The 20,767-nt window shown below is 42.9% G+C and overlaps 1 protein-coding gene across 2 annotated transcripts in view; it reads right to left on the bottom strand.

Moving 5' to 3' along the window:
* Positions 1-19,880, bottom strand: part of GCM1 (glial cells missing transcription factor 1) — a 49,347-nt gene extending 29,467 nt beyond the window's left edge. The window contains exon 1 of one of the 2 annotated variants that reach the window (XM_027057565.2): positions 19,761-19,880. The gene's annotated coding sequence lies outside the window, so the exon portion shown is untranslated. Of the gene's footprint in view, positions 1-17,550; positions 18,007-19,760 lie in introns of those variants that run through there. The other variant, XM_053222687.1, reaches the window with a different exon arrangement.
* Positions 19,881-20,767: the final 887 nt, after the last annotated feature.

Below are 20,767 nucleotides of genomic sequence, written 5' to 3'. Positions count from 1 at the left end.
TATTTATTAATTGATGTAAAATAATAGTAATAATCCAGTACATTTTAACACAAATAGCACTTCTGTAAAAAATAACTGGGTCTTCAAAACAAAAATTCAAAGAATGAGTTACTGTAACATTTTTTGCCAATCTCTAATATCTAACCTAATAGAGAGCAGTGGGACATCTCATACCTGCTTCTGTGTTCCATCTATTACAGTGCATGTGAATGTCATGTAGGCTCTGGGAACCTCACTGAATATGTATAAGAGATTTATAGTGAAGAAAAGTAAATAACATCTTAGTATATTCATGAAAACAGTTTTAACCTTGTAAACCTCCCGAAAGGGTCTGGGCGACCCCCAAGACTCTGTGGCCCACACTTACAAAAACACCATTTTCTTTATACTGTACAAAATACCTTCACAAACAAATCTCATTTGACTCACAAGAACTCTTGGAATTGGGCATGTTTTTAAACAGAGGAGGAATCTGAGAGTCAGAGAGGTCAACCAATTCATCCACCATCACATGGATTCCTGTCTCTAGAGTCTGAGTCTCGGACTCAATTCCAGATATCCATCACATCAACTCTGAGAAGCTTTTTAACCACCCGCTTTTTCCCAGAGCACTAGCCTGGGGGCACACTCAAAGATTTCTTTTTTACACAATAATTAGGATGGCTAATACATGAACTCTAGAATGTGCTTGAGAAACGAGATCCTGGGACTTATGGAAAACAGAGTATGACATAGCAGAAATAAGCCCAGGTCCTGGTGGGCAGGAGCCCCAAGTTCTGGATGCCAATTCCTTCACTTATTGTGTGACTTGAGACGAGGTTCTCTACCTCTCTAAGCACCAGGATTGCCTCATCTGCAAAATGGAATGATGATATCTTATTTGCCTGAAGGCATGGTCTGGACAAGCCGATTGCCCAAGGTCCCTGCTAGTGCTGTCATTTACCAAAAATTCCAGTCATTTGGAAGGTAGAAATACAAACAACTCAGCTGAAATGGACTCTCCTTTTGAAACTATAGTTCCTGTAATTCTTCCTCTTTCTCTAGAGTAATATTTGGAACTTGGTATTTATGGAAACGTATTTCAGTCACCTTTCTTGTAATTTCTTCAGCCTTTATCCAGAAAACCTGGCCTTGAGAACAATTCATGGAAATCACTTAAAAAGTTGATATGTGGAGACCAAATGCAATTCGACAGGCCCCACAAGTGCAATGAATGCCTACTGTTGTGCTGCAGACACGTAAAATTCTAGAGAAGCATGCACACCTGATTTTTCTGGGAATGCTACTGGACTTACACATCTATCATGTACTTAAGCTGCTTTATGTTTCTTATTTTTTTAATTGTGGTAAAAAATAACATGAAATTTACTGTTTTAACAAATTTTTAAGGCTTATTTCTTTTTGAGAGAGAGAGAGAGAGAGAGAGACAGAGAGAGAGAGAGATACAGCATGAGCAGGGGAGAGGCAGAGAGAGAGGGAGCCACAGAATCTGAAGCAGGCTCCAGGATCTGAGCTGTCAGCACAGAGCCTGACGTGGGGCTCGAACCTACAAACCATGAGATTATGACCTGAGCTGAAGTTGGCCACTTAACCAACTGAGCCACCCAGGCGCCCCAGGTTTAACTATTTTTTAAGTTTATTTATTTCGAGAGAGAGAAAGAGAGCACAAGTGGGGGGGGGGGGTGGGCAGAGAGAGAGAGAGAGAGAGAAAGAGAGAGAGAGAGAATCCCAAGCAGGTTCCACAACCAGCACAAAGCCCAACTCAGGGCTCAATCCCACAAACTGTGAGATCATGACCTGAACTGAAATCTAAAGTTGGATGCCCAACTAACTGAGTCACCCAGGCACCCCATTAACCATTTTGAAGTACAGTTCAGTGGCACTAAATACATTGACACTGTTGTGCAACCACACCAACATCCATCTCTAAAACTCTACATCTTGCAAACCTGAAAATATACCCATTAAATAAGAACTCTCCTTTCTGCCCTGGCAACCACCATTCTACCTCTGTCTCTATAAATTTGACAACTCTAAGTACCTTATATCAGTGGAATCATACAGTATTTGTCCTTTTGTGACTGGCTTATTTCACTTTACATAATGTCCTCTGGGTTCAAGTTGTAGCAAGTGACAGAATTTCCTTCCTTTTTAAGGCTGAATCCTATCCTATTGTATGCATGCACCACATTGTGTTTATACATTTATCTAAAGATGGACATTTGGGTTATTCCCAGTACATTTAAGCTTTCCAAGACTTTGTTTAAACTTGGGGTGCCTGGGTGGCTCCGTTGGGTAAGCATCCGACTTCAGGTCATACCTCACGGTTTGTGAATTCGAGCCCCACATCTGACTCTGCGCTGATGGTGTGGAGCCTGCTTGGGATTCTATCTCCCTCTCTCCCACTGCCTCTCCCCAACTGTTGTCTCTCTCAAAATAAATAAACTTTAAAGAATAAATAAAGATTGGAGAAACTCAACACAGATAAAAAAGAAAGGAAACTAGAGCAGAAGACATGGCTCAGAGAAGTAGCACGGAGTTCAGACTTGAGAAGTAAATTCTAGTACTAAAACAAAAACCCAAAAAACAGATTTTTGTCTTTGTTGTTTTTCCCTCTTCTCTAAAGAACTGTTACTAAATTGTGTCATAAGATCATGGAATGCACTGCATTTAGTTTCACATTCCACAGAAAATGTAGCAAAATTCCTGAAAAATTCCATTAGCTTTATCTTTGAATATATCAATGTAGTGTACAATTAGGGAAACATTTTGATCTGAATGATCACACTTGATTTTACAAGAATCTTACAAGATAGTCAGGGTGAGTTATTTGTGCAGTTTCATAGATGAAGAAGCTGAGAGTCTCAGCCATTAGCTCATCACCAGCAACATGGGGCAGGGGACACCATCGAGGTCTCACAAGAACTCCAGCTGTGTCCCTCACCCCTGTCAGTAGCTGTGAATGAGGATTTGAAGTCATGTCCTAAGTGTGATTTCACTTCACCCTGAAGCAAAGAAATACAAGCTGGACAACATCTTAAGATCCTTTTTATCTTGGGGCACCTGGGTGGCTCAGTTGGTTAGGCATGTAACTGTGGCTCAAGCTATGATCTTGGGGTTCATGAGTTCGAGCCCTGCATCAGGCTCCTTTGAACCCACTTCGGATCCTCTGTCCTCCTCTCTCAGCCCCTCCCCTGCTGGGGCTCTCTCTGTCAAAAAAATAAGCACTAAAAAAAAAAAAAAAAAAAAAAGATCCTTCTTATCTGGTGATTTAATTTGACAGTTTTCCATGACAGTGAGTTCTTTATTTAAAATCTGATGTGTCTATGTGAAAGCACCTGCTAATGTATATATTTAGTTAATGAAATCATCTCAAGTTCTGTTAAAGACTCTGCAACAGTGAGAGAAAATCAGCAAAAAATGACAGGGGAGGGTAAGGTTGTACAGGTTGAGTAGGAGGAACATTACTCTTTGATCCTCATGCTTAGTTTAGAAAAAGTAGGTATAAAGTTGATTAAGTGTATGACGGCTGGATAAATTTGATGGTTGGCGCAAGTTAGGAGTGCTTAGAGCAAAGCTATGAAGTGGTCAGATTAACTGCCCATTGAGTGCCCCAGACTCCTTGCAAACCCATGGATTGTACCTTTCTCAGCTTTACCCAGGGACCTGGTGCCTTCAAGATGCCTGTCTACCCAGCCCTACCATACATACTGAGCCCCTTTTCTGGATAATGCCCCATCTTCTGCACTTTTTCCCATCTCCTCATCAAAACTTGCCTATTTGAAACTTCTAGCTAATAACGGCAGATTGTCTCTACACATTTATTTCCCCTCCTTTCCCAAACCCATTGCTAGAGTAACTGTAAAGGAACTTTAAGTGATATTAGGGCAAAAATTAACAACCACAACAAACAGGCAAGGAGGCCACAGTAGAAGAGAGATTTCAATGATTTTTTGGAAAGACAAATTAGACATCAGGGGAACCAACTTAGGAAGGGGAGAATGCTCCAACTTAAATGGAGGTGGATGTGGACGAAAAAAGAAAGCCACTGGCTCACAGGCTGAGTGCCTGGTGACCCCAGGGACTGAGGTAGGACAGGCTTGAGTGAGGCAAAAGCACTGGTGGGAGGACTGAGCAGTTGGGTTGTTTTCCTTATTCTGCTCATGAGATAATAATGCCTCCCCAGCCAGCAGGAGAGCTGAGGTTTGTTCTCCTGGGAAACTGAACAACCGAGGGTTTGGATTTGGAGACCTATGCCATCTGGGGACATAATAAGGTAAGGTGGAAATGAGAACCAGGCTGAAATTAGCTTAATTAAATGAAAGTCTACAAATTAACTGTGGGGACCTTAGCGTTTTTCCTGATCCTGCTGTCAGAAGATCAGCAATGGAGCCTATGCTTGGACACCACGCTGGCTGTAGGAAATAGAGGACCCTTCTTTTCTACAGAAATTGAGCAGTCTTAGAAAAATGAACTGCAAACAGTTTAGGGTTCTATAACAAAAAGGACAGCTCAATAACCAGTCCCCTAAAAGAGAATCCACCAGTCCACAAGTTTAACCTACACATATAAAGCTACACATCAGCTTTTAGAAAAGTGATCTCACTCTTAAATATGAACAAACAGTCAAGGGTGACTACAGATTTGGAAAAAGCCTGTAACATGAAAGAGATTTAAAACTAACCAACTAACCAAGCCTTGGAGGAAGGAGAGTACAGGAAGATGTTGAAGCCATGCCATTAAAGACCCTGAGGATGGGATAACCAAGATGTTATAGGGAAAAAAAAAATTCAAAAAGCAAGAAAGGACTCTGGGAAATCATAAATACAATAGTCAAACTGAAAAAAATCATAAAAAGTTAGGAAATGGAAATCAGGGAAACCTACTAACAAACAGAAAGTTAAATCAAAAGTGAAAGAGCGGAGAAGATATTTACAAATGACATATCAGATGAAGGGTTAGTATCCAAAATCTATAAAGAACTTATCAAACTCAACACCCAAAAAACAAATAATCCAGTGAAGAGATGGGCAAAAGACATGAATTGACACTTCTCCAAAGAAGACATCCAGATGGCCAATCAACACATGAAAAAATGCTCAACATCACTCATTATCAGGGAAATACAAATCAAACCACAATGAGATACCACCTTACACCTGTCAGAATGGCTAACATTAACAACTCAGGCAACAACAGATATTGGTGAGGATGCAGAGAACGAGGATCTCTTTTGCACTGTTGGTGGGAATGCAAGCTGGTGCAGCCACTCTGGAAAACAGGTGGAGTTTCCTCAAAAAACTAAAAATAGAACTACCCTACGACCCAGCAATTGCACTACTAGGCATTTACCCATGGGATACAGGTGTGCTGTTTCAAAGGGACACGTGTACCCCATGTTTATAGCAGCACTATCAATAATAACTAAAGTATGGAAAGAGTGCAAATGTCCATTGATGGATGAATAGATAAAGAAGATGTGGTATATATATACAATGGAATATTACTCGGCAACTAAAAAGAATGAAATCTTGCCATTTGCAACTATGTGGATGGAACTGGAGGGTATTATGCTAAGTGAAATTAGTCAGAGAAAGACAAAAATCATATGACTTCACTCATATGAGGACTTTAAGAGACAAAACAGATGAATATAAGGGAAGGGAAACAAAAATAATATAAAAACAGGGAGGGGGACAAAACAGAAGAGACTCATAAATATGGAGAACAAAGTGAGGGTTACGGGAGGGGTTGTGGGAGGGGGGATGGGCTAAATGGGTAAGGGGCACTAAGGAATCTACTCCTGAAATCATTGTTGCACTATATGCTAACTAATTTGGATGTAAATTTAAAAAAAAATAAAAAATAAAACTTAAAAACAAAACCAACCAAACAAACAAACAAAAAAAAAATGAAAGAGAACAGGGGTGTCTGGGTGGCTCAGCCAGTTGAGCATCTGACTTTGGTTCAGGTCATTATCTCATAATTAGTGGGTTCAAGCCCCATATCGGGCTTTGGGCTGACAGTACAGAGCCTGCTTAGGATTCTCTGATTCTCTGTCCCCCTCTGTCTCTATCCCTCCCCCGCTCATGAGTGTGCACATTCTCTCTCACACACACACACACACACACACACACACACACTCTCTCTCTCTCTCTCTCTCTCTCAAAAAGAAAAAAATAAACATTAAAAAAAGTGAAAGAGAACAAAAGTAGGAAACAAGTTTAGAGGATCAGATTAGAAAATCCACCCAACTAAAATTGAAAGCTACCAAAAAGATAAATAATTGAAAGAGGAAAATAACAAAGTGATACAAGAAATTTTCCCAGCCAGAATTGAAGGGCATGAGACTGCAGACTGAAAGTTGTACTGAATGCTCAACATGGTAAGTAAGACCTACCCTGACATATCACTGCAAAATCTCAAGACACTGGGAGTCAAGAGAAAGAATTCTTACACTTCCAGAGAGAAAACGCAGGCAAATCAGAATTTTACTGGATTGTTCAAAAGTACCAACTCTTCCAAACCAGCAGATGATGGAGTGATGATGCCTCCAAAATTCCAAGAGAAAAGTATCTTCAGCCCAGAATTCTAGACTGAGCTATATCATTCAAATGTGAGGGAAGAATAAAAATGTTAAATATTCAAAGACTTTAAGATTTTGCTTCCTGTGCACTGGAAGCTACTGAAGGATATGCTTCCCACCCCCCCCCCCACTCCCACACTCCCCCCCACCCCAATAGGGAAAATTGGATGAGAAAGGGTTCCAGGAGAGCAATGAAGAAAAACCCATCAGGGCAGGTATCTAGAAGGCCATAATTATGAGCAGAGACCATAATCACGAACAGAGGATTCTGGGAAAGAGAATGTGATAGTTAAATTTTATTGTTTGTTTGGTGATGGTTAATTTTAATGCGTCAACTTGGTTAGTCCAAGATCCTGGATATTTGGTTAAAAACCAATCTAGATTTTGCTGAGAAAGTACTTTTTCGATAAGATTAATGTTTAAATCAATAGAGTTTGAGTCAAGCAAATTACCCTATGTAGTATAGGTGGGTCTCATTCAATCCATTGTAGGCCTTAAGAGAAAAAAGAATGATGTCCTCTGAGCAAGAGGGAATTCTATATCTAGACTGCCTTCGGACTTGTGCTGCAATATCAACACTTCTCTAAGTCTGGCCTCCCAGGCTACCCTACAGATTTGGATTTGCCAGTCCCCAGAAATCATGTGAGCTGATTCCTAAAAATGAAATCTCTCTTTCCATATATATATCCATACACACACACATATATATATATATATATATATATATATATATATGTGTATGGATATATATATGGATATATGGATATATTCTGTTTCTCTGGAACATGCTAACTAATACAGAGGTCTACAGGAAAAAACGAGAAACAGTGCCTTTGCAAGGATGGAAAATATTACCAGTTAGTGTGTGGCAAAGATTCAATAAAGTAAATTAATTCGGGGAACATGGAAAATGAGGCAAATAAAAAAATAAGATAATTATTAATTCCAGGAAAAACAAAGGATTGTACCTCAGCAATGAATAGTGGCTTGTCAAGGAAATGTAAATGCCTACGATTGACTAGCCAAAAATCTTTGTATAATTATCTGAGGAGAGGGAAACCAATCAGTAAAATCTAAAACTGATAAATTGAGAAACACAATATAAACATATTGTTCAGAAACATGGAGATGAATGCTAAGAAAAATTGCCAAAAAAAGGATACGGGTAATTTTCCATGAGTACAAGGGTAGGAGGTAAGAAAAGGCAGAACAGCTACAGTTTTTCATCATAAACCTTTTTTAACTATTTGAACTTATATTCAGTTATTATTTTTATAAAAATTAAAATTAACTGAAAAATGCTTGCCAACTTGCAGCTCCATTCCTTCTGGGTTCTGTTGCTCGGTAATTAATCTGATGTAGCCATAAAATAAAGCTTGATATGTTGTCTAATCCTGTCAGATAATTTATTTAATTTTTTTTTTAAATTTTTTAATGTTTATTTATTTTTGAGACAGACAGAGACAGAATGAGAGTGGGTTGGGGCAGAGAGACAGGGAGGCACAGAATCTGAAGCAGGCTCCAGGGCTCCGAGCTGTCAGCACAGAGCCTGATGCAGGGCTCGAACTCACGAGCTGTGAGATCATGACCTGAGCCGAAGTTGAACACTCAACCAACTGAGCCACCCAGGCGCCCCAATTTATTTAATTTTTAAAGGGTTTCAGTGCTATTATACTAAAAAGACTAACTGTAAAAATTTTAAATCAACACAGGCAATATGTGTGAAGAGTGGAGAATATTCAAGGCTTTTTAAACCGAACCACTGGGTGATGAGTATGTTATTTGAGACCTAGGGCATCATGGTGTCTTAGTGAACACCTAATTTTTTTTTTTTACATTTATTTATTTTTGAGACACAGAGAGAGACAGAACACAAGTGGGGGAGGGGCAGAGAGAGAGGGACACACAGAATCCGAAGCAGGCTCCAGGCTCTGAGCTGTCAGCACAGAGCCAGAGGCGGGGCTCAAACTCACAAACCATGAGACCATGACCGGAGCTGAAGTTAGAAGCTTAACCGACTGAGCCATCCAGGCGCCCCATCAGTAAACATCTAATATAAATTCTGATTGAAAAACCTTAAAATAAAACTTGGGACGACTGGGTGGCTCAGTTGGTTAACTGTCCGACTTGATTTCCCCTCAGGTCATGATCTCACAGTTCATGGGATGGAGCCCTGCATTGGGCGCTCTGCCCTGGCAGCAGGAAGCCTCCTTGCGATTCTCTCTCTACCTCTCTCTGCTGTTCCCCTGCCTGCATGCATGTATGTGCACTCTCTCTGTCTCTGAAAAATAAACAAACAAACAAGCAAACAAACAAAAAACAACTCATGCTCAAGACTATTCTGAGTGTAGTGCCTCATCTGCAAGGTAGTATGTGTGTGTTTGTAGGGGGTGGGAATGGTCACACTGCAGACCCTTGCAATCTAAAATATTTCCTCCATTGGTTTCCCATAGGACACTTGAAATTCAATGACTTTTTCATTTCCTTGGTTCTTGAGGGCTTTTTGATATTGGAAATCTTCCCAGGGAAGGAGAGCCCCTTAGCAGGAATTACTTTGCTTGCTACCGAGCATGAGAATGGAAAATTGAGGGGTGGGGAACGGCTGAGGTGGTGGCCTCCCAGGACTAGCTTTTGGCCAGGTCTTTGTTTTTCCCAGTCACCAAATTAGGTCGGTGAGAAAACAGTAGAGGTGGGCCTGGTGTGTTTGCAGTAGCAGCAACAGGCCAGGAGGTAGCAGCCCTGTGTTATCTGGAGCCTCAGCCGGGGTTGCCGGAGGGAGCAGTGCGAGAGCAAACAGGGTCATCCCAGAGGCAGCTGGGCTGAAAGAGCATGTTGATTCCATTGCCGCTGGATTGACAGTGAGCATTCAGCAAACAGTTCTTGGAACGAGTGATCTCTATGACCAATCATTAAGACTGCTCCCACGGCACATGGGTGGCTCAGTCAGTTAAGCGACCGATTTCGGCTCAGGTCATGATCTCATGGGTTCGTGAGTTTGAGCCCTGAGTCAGGCTCTGAGCTGTCAGCACAGAGCCTGGAGCCTGTTTCGGATTCTGTGTCTCCCTCTCTCTCTGCTCCTCCCCTGCTTGCACTCTGCCCCTCTCTGTCTCTCTCTCAAAAATAAACATTAAAAAAAAAAAAAAAAAGACCACTCCATTGAATACACCCTCAACGTTTGTAGGTCTGGGTCATTCCACTCTCCACTTACCCTAGTCCTGGCCCATAGCCACAGAACGTGGTCAAAGAAAACATACCACCGTGCTAACCGCTCTCAATTTAAACCCGTGTCCACAAATACCCAGAGGACCCTCAATTATCTTTTATGTCGCCATGTGTTCACTCTCACACCCTCTCCTAGTCATCTATTTTATACTTTCAACTCACTCCGCACACCTCCAACGTCCCCACTCGGCCGATGGGCGTGCTTCCCACTTCACAGAGGAAATGAAGCAGCTGGAAGAGAGCTTCCCAGACACCCTCGCCAACAGCCACACCCTGATAGTTGGCTTTCCCGAGTGTTACTATAGAGGAACTGCCCAGGCTTTTAGGGGCAACCCTGCCTGTGCCTCCGATTGGAATCCTCTCTCATCTCTATGGGAACAGGACTCCAACAATTTTCCACCTTTTTGTCCACATCATCAAGTTTCCTTCTCTCCTGTGTGACTCTCATGAACACACAAACCTGCTCTTACTTGTCTCAACATTATTTATAGTCTCTCTTTTAGCCCCAATTACCTATCAGCTTATGGCCTCATCTCTCTCCTTCCTTTTCCAGTAAAATTTTTGGAGTTTTCCACGCTCGAGGATACTGTCTCCAAAGCCTTCCCCACCTTTCTTCGTTAAACACACTGCTCTCAGGCTTTTGTTCAGACCATTCCTAAGAAACTCCTGATCTGCACATCACCTAAATCCAACTTGGTCGACTCTGTCCTCGTCTTCACTTTACCTACAGAAAGCACTAGACACAGTTGGTGACTGGCTTCTTGATGACACGTTCTTCATTGTCTCCTGCGTCACCATGATCTGACTTCTCTGCCTTTCTTAGTTTTTTTTTTTTGCTGATTTTTCCACCCTTTCTCCCCAGTCTCTTATTCTTAAACTCTGTCCTTGGACTTCTTTTTCTAAACATAATCCCACTCCCTTGGTGAGCTCCTCTAGCCTCCTAACTTTAAATACCATTTAGATGTTACAGTTCCCAAATATACACCTCGAGCTCAGACTTCTTCCCGGAGCACCATACTTTACACATCCAATTGACTACTCATTATCCATATGACCATTCAATTGACACCCAAATTGATATCCTGATATTCCACTGTTCTGTCCATGGTCTTTCTATCTCAGTTAATGGCAGCCTGTTCTTCCAGTTTCTCAGAACAAAATCTTCAGACATCTTTGACTCCTTCCTTTTTCTCATATCCCATGACTATTCCTGCAGGAAATCCTACAGGCTCTACCTTCACAAATATCCAGATTCCACCCTGGGCTAAGCCACCATCATCCCTCCCAGAATTAGTGCACAGCCTCCTGACTGATCTCCCTGCTTCCACATGTGAGTTTCTGCAATTTCATCTCAATATAGCAGCCAGACTGATCCTTTTATAAAAGGCCAGATCATGTCTTTCCTCTGCTCTAAACTCTCCATGGTCTCTCCATTTTAATCAGAATAAAAGTAAGGTCCTTAGAAAGCTATATAGGACTCTAGACCAGCACTGTCTAATAGAAGAAATATGATAGGAGAAGGGTGCCTGGGTGGCTCAGTCGGTTGAGCACGATTCTTGATTTCAGCCCAGGTCAGGATCTCATTGTCATGAGATCAAGCCCCATGTCGGGTTATGAGCTGAGCGTGGAGCCTGCTTGGGATTCTCTCTCAAAATAAATAAATATTAAAATAATATATATATAAATATATAAAATAATATATATAATAAATATATAAAGTAATATATAATATAAAATGTATATTATAACATATAGAAAATATATAATCTATAAATGTAATCTATATTATAAAATATATAACATATATATAAATAATAATATATCTATAATATATTAAATATATATATAAAATAGGTGCCACATGTGGCATTTTAAATTTTCAAGTAGTCATAATAAAAAAGTAAAAGGAAACAGGTCAAATGAATTTTAGTAGTATATATTTTTCCAAGTTTTTTAAGGGGTATCTGGGTGGCTCCATTGGTTAAGTGTCGCACTGCCGCTCAGGTCATGATTTCACTGTGAGTTCGGGCCCCAAACCGAGCTCTCTGTTGTCAGCATACAGCCTGCTTGGGATCCTCTACCTCCCTCTCTCTCTGCCCCTCCCCCGCCCAACCCCTGCTGGGAGGGAGACAGAGGATCCCAAGCAGGCTCCATGCTGTCAGTTCAGAGCCCAAGTCAGGGCACTGTTCAAGTCATGAACGGTGAGATCATGACATGAGCTGAGATCAAGAGTGGGATGCTTAACTGACTGAGCCGCCTAGGTGCCCCAATTTTAATAGTACATTTTATTTAGTGTGGTATCTCTAAGACATCATTATTTCAACATGGACACCATATAAAAATTGAGAAATTTTACACTCTCATTTTCATTCAATGTCTTTGACGTGTGGCACGCCCTTTAATCATACAGCACATCTCAGTTTGGACCAGGCACATTTCAAGAGCTCAGGAGCTACGCATGGTTAGAGGCCACCATGCTGGATGGTGCAGCTGGAGCCCACATCTCTTGTTGGGGCCTCCTGCTTCCCCTCACTTGGCTCATTCAGCTCCTGCCCACTGGGCAGGCTTCACCTCAGGGCTTTTGCACAGCCCATTCCCTCTGCTCTCCCTCCTCTTTCCCCTGACAACCTCACAGATGCCTTTTTCACCTCCTTGTCTTCCCTTACGTGGCCATCCCACTTAAACTGAAACCAGCACACTTCTCATTTGACACTTCCAATTCCTCTTACCTGCTTCAATGTCTTCCCCTAGTACCTATCACTTTCTAAAAGATCACATATTCATTAAGCATTCTCTATTTGCTCACAAGAGAAAAGCTCCACAAGGGCAGGTGTCGATTTTGTTCGGTGACATGTTCCCAGTACTTACAATAGCACCTGGTACATAGTAGGTGCTCAATAAATGCTTCCTTTTTTTTTCTTTAAGTTTATTTATTTATTTTGAGAGAGAGAGAGAGAGAGAGAGAGAGAGAGAGAGAGAGAGAGAGAGGAGGGCCAGAGAGAGAGAGTCCCAAGCAGACTCTGCACCACCAGCTCGGAGCCTGATGTGGAGCTAGAACCCATGAACCATGAAATCATGACCTGAACCAAAACCAAGAGCCAGACGCCCAACCTACTGAGCCACCCAGAAGCCCCTCAATAAATGCTTCATGACTGAATGAATCAAGGAGAGCATAACTTTATCTTCCCACAAAGGTTCTCGTGGCTTGGAGCCGGCATCTCACATGATGCACAACCAGCACACAATCATCTTGGGGTGACTGAAACGGGAGCTCTTTCATCTGTCAGCAGTTGTTGTGAGAAAAGGCAAGGATAGGTCTGATGCAGCAAGCACTGAGTATCCACTGTGTGCACGGCTGTGTGGAATGGCAACACAACGATCATAAGGACGATCACAGGGCAATCATAAGGACGTGGCCCCATGTCCTACAGGCAGGCCTGGATTTCCCCCGGGGCAGCTCCAGAGGCCAGAGCCAGTGCCAAGCTGGGGCAAATTGATACAGACTAATTTCACTTTTTTGGAAAGAATCTTTTAATAATTAGCACCATTCAAAATGAACAAGACTGTCTTAAGAGATCTAATTATGGTCCCCAATTTAGAATCACTATTGCTGAGATGTGGGCTGTACTGGAGGCTGGACTAAAGTCACCTTTACCATTCTAAGATACTTGAGCCTAAATGTTGGTGGAGTAGAAATAATATGGGTTGTTTTTTTTTTTTAAGTGAACTCTGCACCCAATGTGGGGCTCAAACTCACAACCCCAAGATCAAGAGTCTCATTCTCTACTGACAGAGCCAGCCAGGTGCCCCAATAATATGGGTTTTGACATCTGATAGTCTGGTTTGAAGTCCTTATTCCACTGTTTACCTGCTGCTGTTTGCACATTGTTACATTTTTTCAGGATGTTACCTGAAATCTCCAGCGATTTGTTTCTAGGTAACACATACAAAACTGTCTTCCACAGGAGTCGACATGTAGTGGAAAGCAAACGACTTTTTTTTTACTTGGAAAATTCTCTCCTAGGTTCCAGAGTTTCCAAAAATATTAAAGACCCCCCCCCGCCACCTTTAATTCTCATGTTATTTCTAAAAACCTGCTCCCACCAATGACTGCTCCCTAGGTCTTTTCCTAAGGGCAACAGCAACAGTCACAACTTTTAACTGTGAAGTGCTATCTCATTTGATCTTTGCAAAAGGTGTGGAGGTGTTGACCAGAATTAGTCTCATTATTCAGATGAGGAAATTGAGGCTCAGGGATGTTAATTAACTTGCCCAAGGCCACATATCTGGTTAATAGTCAAAAACAACTTAGGAGGGGCACCTGGGTGGCTCAGTCCATTAAGCATCAGACTCTTGGTTTCGGCCTAGGTCATGATCTCTGGGTTCGTGGATTCCAGCCCTGCCAATGCAGAGCCTGCTTGGGATTTTCTCTCTTCCCCTCTCTTTGCCCCTCCCCCGCTTGTGGTGCCCCCCCCCCCCTCTCTCTCTCTCTCTTTCTCTCCAAATAAATAAACTTAAAAAAGATATAACCTAGGAAATTCCAGAGAATTTCTTTCACTATTCTGTATTCATTCATTCACTCAACAAGTATTTATTGATCCATCAGTGCCAAGAGCTGTGCTAGGACTGAGGATGCGCTCTGCACAAACCCCTTCTCTGCTTTCTGTGCCTTAGTCTCTGGACTTAGGTTGGGGGTTTTTAAGCATCACCTGTTCCCGTTCACTTAAGGCTTGGGCATCCCTTCTAGGCCCCAGTAACGGTCTCTGCAAGTGCTGCTGGTTTGCTGCTTTTCTACTGAAGCAGCAGTTTCCTCCTGAACTTAGTCTATCAATACTGTGCAAATAAGCCAGTAATTTTCCATTTCTGACTGGACAACAAGGTGAAGCTTACTTCTCCTTAAGCAGCGGCCGCACATCTTAGCCAACATCTTGCAGAACGCGGACTGTAGTTTGAGAACCTGGCACCTCTAAAGGCCCCTTTATGTCTTCCTTGACTTCTAGTTTGTTTCCAAATGACAGTTACAGCTTGTACCTACTATTTGGTGGGCGGGGGGCGGTGAGTGCATACTGAAGCAGTACAGAGACATTAATTAGCAAAAAAATGTTAGCTTGCCCCTCCTTCTTCTCAAAGGTCTGACCTGACACCTCTGTTCAGGTCACAGACCCCGCCCATGCTGGCTCCCTCCTTAGGTCAACCCCTCCTTAGGTCAACCTGGAGGGGCTGGCCACAGGTGTCGGTGCAGATTTTAAGGGCTCAAGGACTTCCTCTTTCTGTTCAGTATGATTTTACTCACTTGTTCCAGTCAAAAAACAAAACAAAACAAAACAAAACAAAACCCTTAAACTCTCTTCTAAATTACTTTCATTTTAGAAGTAACCAGAAGATTATGAAAGCTTAAAAAGAACCAACTGCAATTTACCCAACCCCAGTTTATGTAATATTGTAACATAATGTTTAGAGTCCATATTTAAAACCTCTCTGGGTGTCTGTCTGGCTCAGTCAGAAGAGCATGCAACTCCTGATCTTGGGGTTGTGAGTTCAAGCCCCTTGTTGGGTGTAGAGATTACTTAAAAATAGAATCTTAAAAAAATTTAAAAATAAAAATAAAACCTATCATATTCAGGTAGGTCAAATGGATGAGTTGTGCTGATTTCATTATTTCTTGTCATAGGGGAGGGGAGAGATATTGAACTAATGCTCCTAAATTTCTTAGCATAACAGTCAAGGACCTCCCTGACCTAGTTCTAAATGGCCTTTCTGTGTCAACCTAGACTCGAACACTGATTCATCTTTATCTCACGTCCTGACATGGTGCTGGCTGGATACAAGGGAAGCATGCAATTATTCCAGCCCTCTTCCGGCATTATCAATATGCTACCTATGCATATGATCCCTCTGAAGAACGGTGAGTTCCTTGAATTCCTTACCAAGGATCTTGTCCTCTACCCAATGTTACTCACTCATCCCTATGGCTGAACCCTAAACCTTAAACCTTGTCACCAGTAGCTGCAACTGCTCATAATCTCAAGGTCAAGCATTCGATTCTACCTCCCGGCTTCCTGGTGGCCCTCTCCAACATTCTTCCCCCAGACTAGAACCTCCAATCCATTGATGCCCCAACACGTAACACTGCCTTGACTGCTTCATGTTCTTCCTCCCTCTTAATCATGCGACATACTTATACTAAAACATTATTTGTTGTTTAGCTGCAATTCAAACATAACTGGGCATCCTGTTGGTTTATTTGCTAGACCTCACAACCCTAAGACTATCATGGTAGGGTCCCCTCCCTAAGGAAAGAAAGAAAAACAAAAACAAAAACCTTAAGGCAACCTGGTTATACACATACGTGACATCCCTCACAACCTTGTAACATGAGACCATTTAATCAGACTACATGTTTGTATGTAATCATACATGGGAGACAAAGAAGTGGAAAATATGTAAAAAACTATGCCACGTGGCATTCAGGGCTCAGTTCTTCGGTGTGAACCCAACTGAGCGGTGCCGGCAGGAATAAAGTTGCTTCCTGGAAAGAAAAGTCTCGGTGTCACGACTCTCTGTGCGAGAATCCTGCTACACTATCACTCTCCTGTGTAAACGCAACTTCTTAGGCCTCCTGCCTTGAAACTCCCTTGGCAAAACCACAGCTGCGAAAGCCCAACTTTCTGACACCTCTGTGTCCCCACCTGTGTGGCCGACTGTGGCTGGAGAAAAACACAATCCCACTGAACAGATCTCCCTTCAGATTCATGACTACAAACCTCAAAGGGGGCCTTCATGCTGCATGGAGAATCATTCTACTAACTAGGTTCCTGGTGAAGTCACATTCTGTATTTATGCCCTTTGTTCTCTCCTCAAAACTCTGTACTTTCTCCTCTTTCTCAGGGCCCTACCAAACAGAAGATCGAAGCACTCAGCAGAATTCCCAGATTCTCCTCACCCCACTTATATCCCAGTTTATTTGTATCCATCTGTATTAACTTTCCTGTCTGTCACCCAGATTGGGAGTCAGCAAACCATGGCCTGGGGGCCATTCAGTACATCATGCCAGCTAAGGATGGTAGCTGGTTTTTAAATAATTGGGGTGGGGGTGGGGAATCACAAGAATCCATTTTGCAACATGTGAAAATCATCTGAGATTAAAATTTCGGTGAGCCTAAATGAAGTCTGACTGGAACATGGCCATGCCCATTCATTTGTATATCGTGTATATCGGCTCTGCAACACAGCCGAATAGTTGCAACGGAGACTGTATATCCGCACATACTAAAATATTTACTTGTCTGGCCCTTTGTAGAAAAGTTTGCTGACCCCTCATCTATCTGTGCTCCAATCCAAAGCCACCTAATCCCATCCCTCTTCCCTACTCAGGAATATTGCCCTGCTAATTCCACCCAACCCTGCCTCATCAATTTTTCCCAGTCTGCTAAATCACTCCCGTGAGCATACCAAAAAGCTGTTGTTTCTCCAATCTTAAAAACAAAACCAAAAAACCTCCCAAAAAACAAAAAGATCAAATCAAAAAATACTTCTTTCTGGCCTCCTTCTGCCCCTACTAATTAACTGCTCTCATTTACAGCAAAAATCCCCAATTATCTGCACCTGAGGGCCACACGTCTTCTTCCCCACGTCTCACTTATACTTTCGCCCTTCACTCACCCCCGAAGACGCACCGCACGCACCTCGGTCCCACGGCCACAGTGAGGCTGCACCAGGGGCCAGTTCTCACCCCATCTTACCTGGTGGGGGGCAGCAGGACACAGTGGATCACTCTCGTGGCCCCAAAGCTCCTTTTCACTAGGCTTCAGAGACACCACACCCTCTAGATTTTTTTCCCACCTCCTGAGCGCTTCCTCATTATCTCTTTTCCTGGTTCCTCTTCTCCCCTTATCACCAGAGGCCCCAAGACCTCTGTCCCTACCCCTGCTCTCTGGCGCGCAGGCTCCTGCAGGCTCTTACGCTAATGTTTCCAAATGCACACCCCCAGCCCTGAACCCCGTCCTGAGGTCCGAGCTTCATTACCCAGCTGCCCACCGGCCTGGCCAGGCCAGCTTCTAACAGACAGCAACATCAACTTGGCAGTCCCCGCGTCAGCCCGGGGCTGACACCCGCGTTCCTCTCCATCCTCTCCATCCGCGGCCTGTGTTCCCGCTTCCGGTGACAGGCAAGCCCGCCCTTCCTTCCAGGCCTCAATCCTTGCAATCGCTTTGACCGCTCTTCCCTTCTGTGCCACCTAGAATCCGTCAGGAGAGTCCGTTGGCTCTACCTTTACAATTTGTCCAGCGGCTCACCATTTCTTACCTTACCTCCCCTCACTTTAATCTCACCGAGATTAAAGCAAACTCCCCTGGCAGCGCTCCCTCCTTCCGCCCTTGCGTTTTTAAAGGGAAGTCCTATCAAGCCCTCCAGTGGCTCCCCATTTCACTCGGAGCAAAAGCCAAAGCGGATTAATGGCCTCCAAAGCTCTACTTGATCTAGCGCGCTGCCTCCCGACCCCTCACCTCTCTGACCCCATCTCATCTGTCCCTAACTCAGCACAATACACCAGCCTGCTCATTGCTTCTGGGACAAGACAAGGCTGCTCCCCTTGGGGCTTTTGTGCTGGCTATTCCCTCTATCTGCAATGCTTTTCCTTTCTCTACTTAGCAGCCTGGTAAACCTCTGTCACCCTCAAGTCTGCTCAGATGTCACCTTCTCAGTGTGACTTACCTTGACTGACCTCCTTACCTCTCAGACCCTGCTCTACTGTATGACATTGCTTTATTAACTTCTGACATATTGGGGTGCCTGGATGAGTCATACGGTTAACAACCGATTCTTGGTTTCCCCTCAGGTCATGATCTCATGGTGGGTGGGTTCCAGCCCCACGTTGGGCTCTGCCCTGACAGCGCAGAGCCCTCTTGGGATTCTGGCTCTCTGCCCTTCCCCCATGCGCTCTCTCAAAATAAACAGACTTAAAAAAAAAACCAAAACACAACTTCTGACTTATTTTCCTAGGTACCTACTTATTCTGCAATGTACTAGAACGTTAACTGCACGAAACAATACATTTTGGTCTGTTTTGTTCTCTTCAAGTATTTCATTCCAAGCCTGAAACCAACACACAACAAATACATGTCGAATGAATTGAATGCCTACTTACTACGTGATTTCACCTTCACGTTTTTACTCAATTTTTCAATAGCCTTGAGAGTTACGCGCTATCTCCAGTTTACCTTGTTAACTGAGCAAAGAGGCCATTAGACCGAAATGGCCCTCACGCGTTGGTGGCTTGCATAAGAAAACCAAAACCTAAGCCTGTAGTGCCTCAAGGTTAAGAAATCAAAACCTAAAGATAATCAATCACAGCCAGTTAGGCCGTAAGCGGTAGCCAATCAAATAATTTCCTTTCCGGGCTTCACCCAAGCCTTTCCCCTGCCTCAGGTCAGCAGAGGGCTCCGAAGCACTTCCGGGGTGGGGCTGCCCGAATGGAATCGATTTTTGCTCACTGACTTCAAAACGGTAGTATACCTCAGTTTGTCTTTTAATGACCTGTCTGGATACCAATGTTCAAAAAGTTTAAGTAGCCTGCACAAATCACAAGTTATTGTTCGAAAGTGAAATTGAGAACTTCAGTTTTTTTTTTCACCCCACACACTGTATTTGTTGTTTCCAGCTCTCCCGCGTGGCTACCTGTTCCTATTCCTGAGGGTCAGGAGAATGCCAGTTTCACTCACACCCAAGATGTGCTCTTGGAGTCCACAAGGAAAGCAAATTTCTGCAAACCAAGGCAGGACTTCCCAAAATAAGAGCAAAGGAAAAGTTAGGAGTGGACCCTTGCTCATAATTATAATTCCATTTGTCCCTAAAATAATTCACACCTTTAAATAACATTAACTTCAAATTATTTAAATAGGTAGGATTCTTTAAAAAAATACACAAAGAAGTAAACATATAACAAACCACTTACTTTTTTCAGGTTTAAAGGCTTCCTTGATGAGGTTGTAGTAGAAGAGACTCGAGGTGAACTGGATGAGGCCTGGCGGGAGATCTGGGGCAAAGGGAAATGCTGGAGAATAAAAAAAATACAATGAAGGGAGACAGAAAAAATACAGGGAAAAAAAATGTTACCTAAATAATTTGGACAGATCACATTCCCTAGGCTACACCAGTGGCAGATGATCTCAGAGAACCTCTCTTTGTTTTAGAAAATCTAAAGACTGTTTAGAGCACACGATGTCTTTTGCTTTCAGGAGAACCAAACGCCACAGTCCAGATCTAGATTATCTTACCTAGAAGAGAAATTCAGGACCAAACCAGTAGAAAAGCTACTACCAACCCCAAACTCAAGCTCCTCCCACTTCCGCTCTGGAGTCTCAGATTTGCATCAGAAGCTTTGGAGGAGGGAGTCTGGGGAGTCTGGTAAACAGACTGCCCTGCTGTGCCCAAAGGTACACTCACCCCCTCCAATACGTGGGTATGGCTGGAATTGGCCCTAAGATTTGTAGGGAGAGGGGAGGAAGACAGTTTTATATGTTACCATTAGTTCTCATTAAAACTGCAGAATCTCTACTAGTTAATAATTAAATACAAGAAACATCAATCCAGCAGTAGTAGTATTATGCATTTAAAAAAATCATATGCTGCAGATAACTAAGTAAGCATTGTTATTGTATTAATAATGCAATGTGAAAAAGGATAGATAGGACACTTTAGTGGGCCTGGAGAGCCCCTAGCTGTCTTTCTTCCTCATTGCTCCCAAGCTTCCTTGTGTTAGACAACAAAAACAATAGGCAGGCACATAATCAAATGGAATAGGAGGGTGCAGAGGTCAGGGCCATTTAGACTGAACTGCCCCTCCTACCTAAGATAATTGCATTTAAAGGGCTCCTTGAAATTGTTAAATACAGACCTTTTGAAAAAAGAATTGAAGTGATTCCCAAGGGAAAGTGCCTGGGTCTATTACTGACCTTTGGG

Source organism: Acinonyx jubatus, chromosome B2, assembly GCF_027475565.1.
Source record: "Acinonyx jubatus isolate Ajub_Pintada_27869175 chromosome B2, VMU_Ajub_asm_v1.0, whole genome shotgun sequence".
Taxonomy (NCBI): domain Eukaryota; kingdom Metazoa; phylum Chordata; class Mammalia; order Carnivora; family Felidae; genus Acinonyx; species Acinonyx jubatus.
Note: the sequence above shows the minus strand (reverse complement) of the source record. Positions and strands in the feature narration are given on the sequence as shown.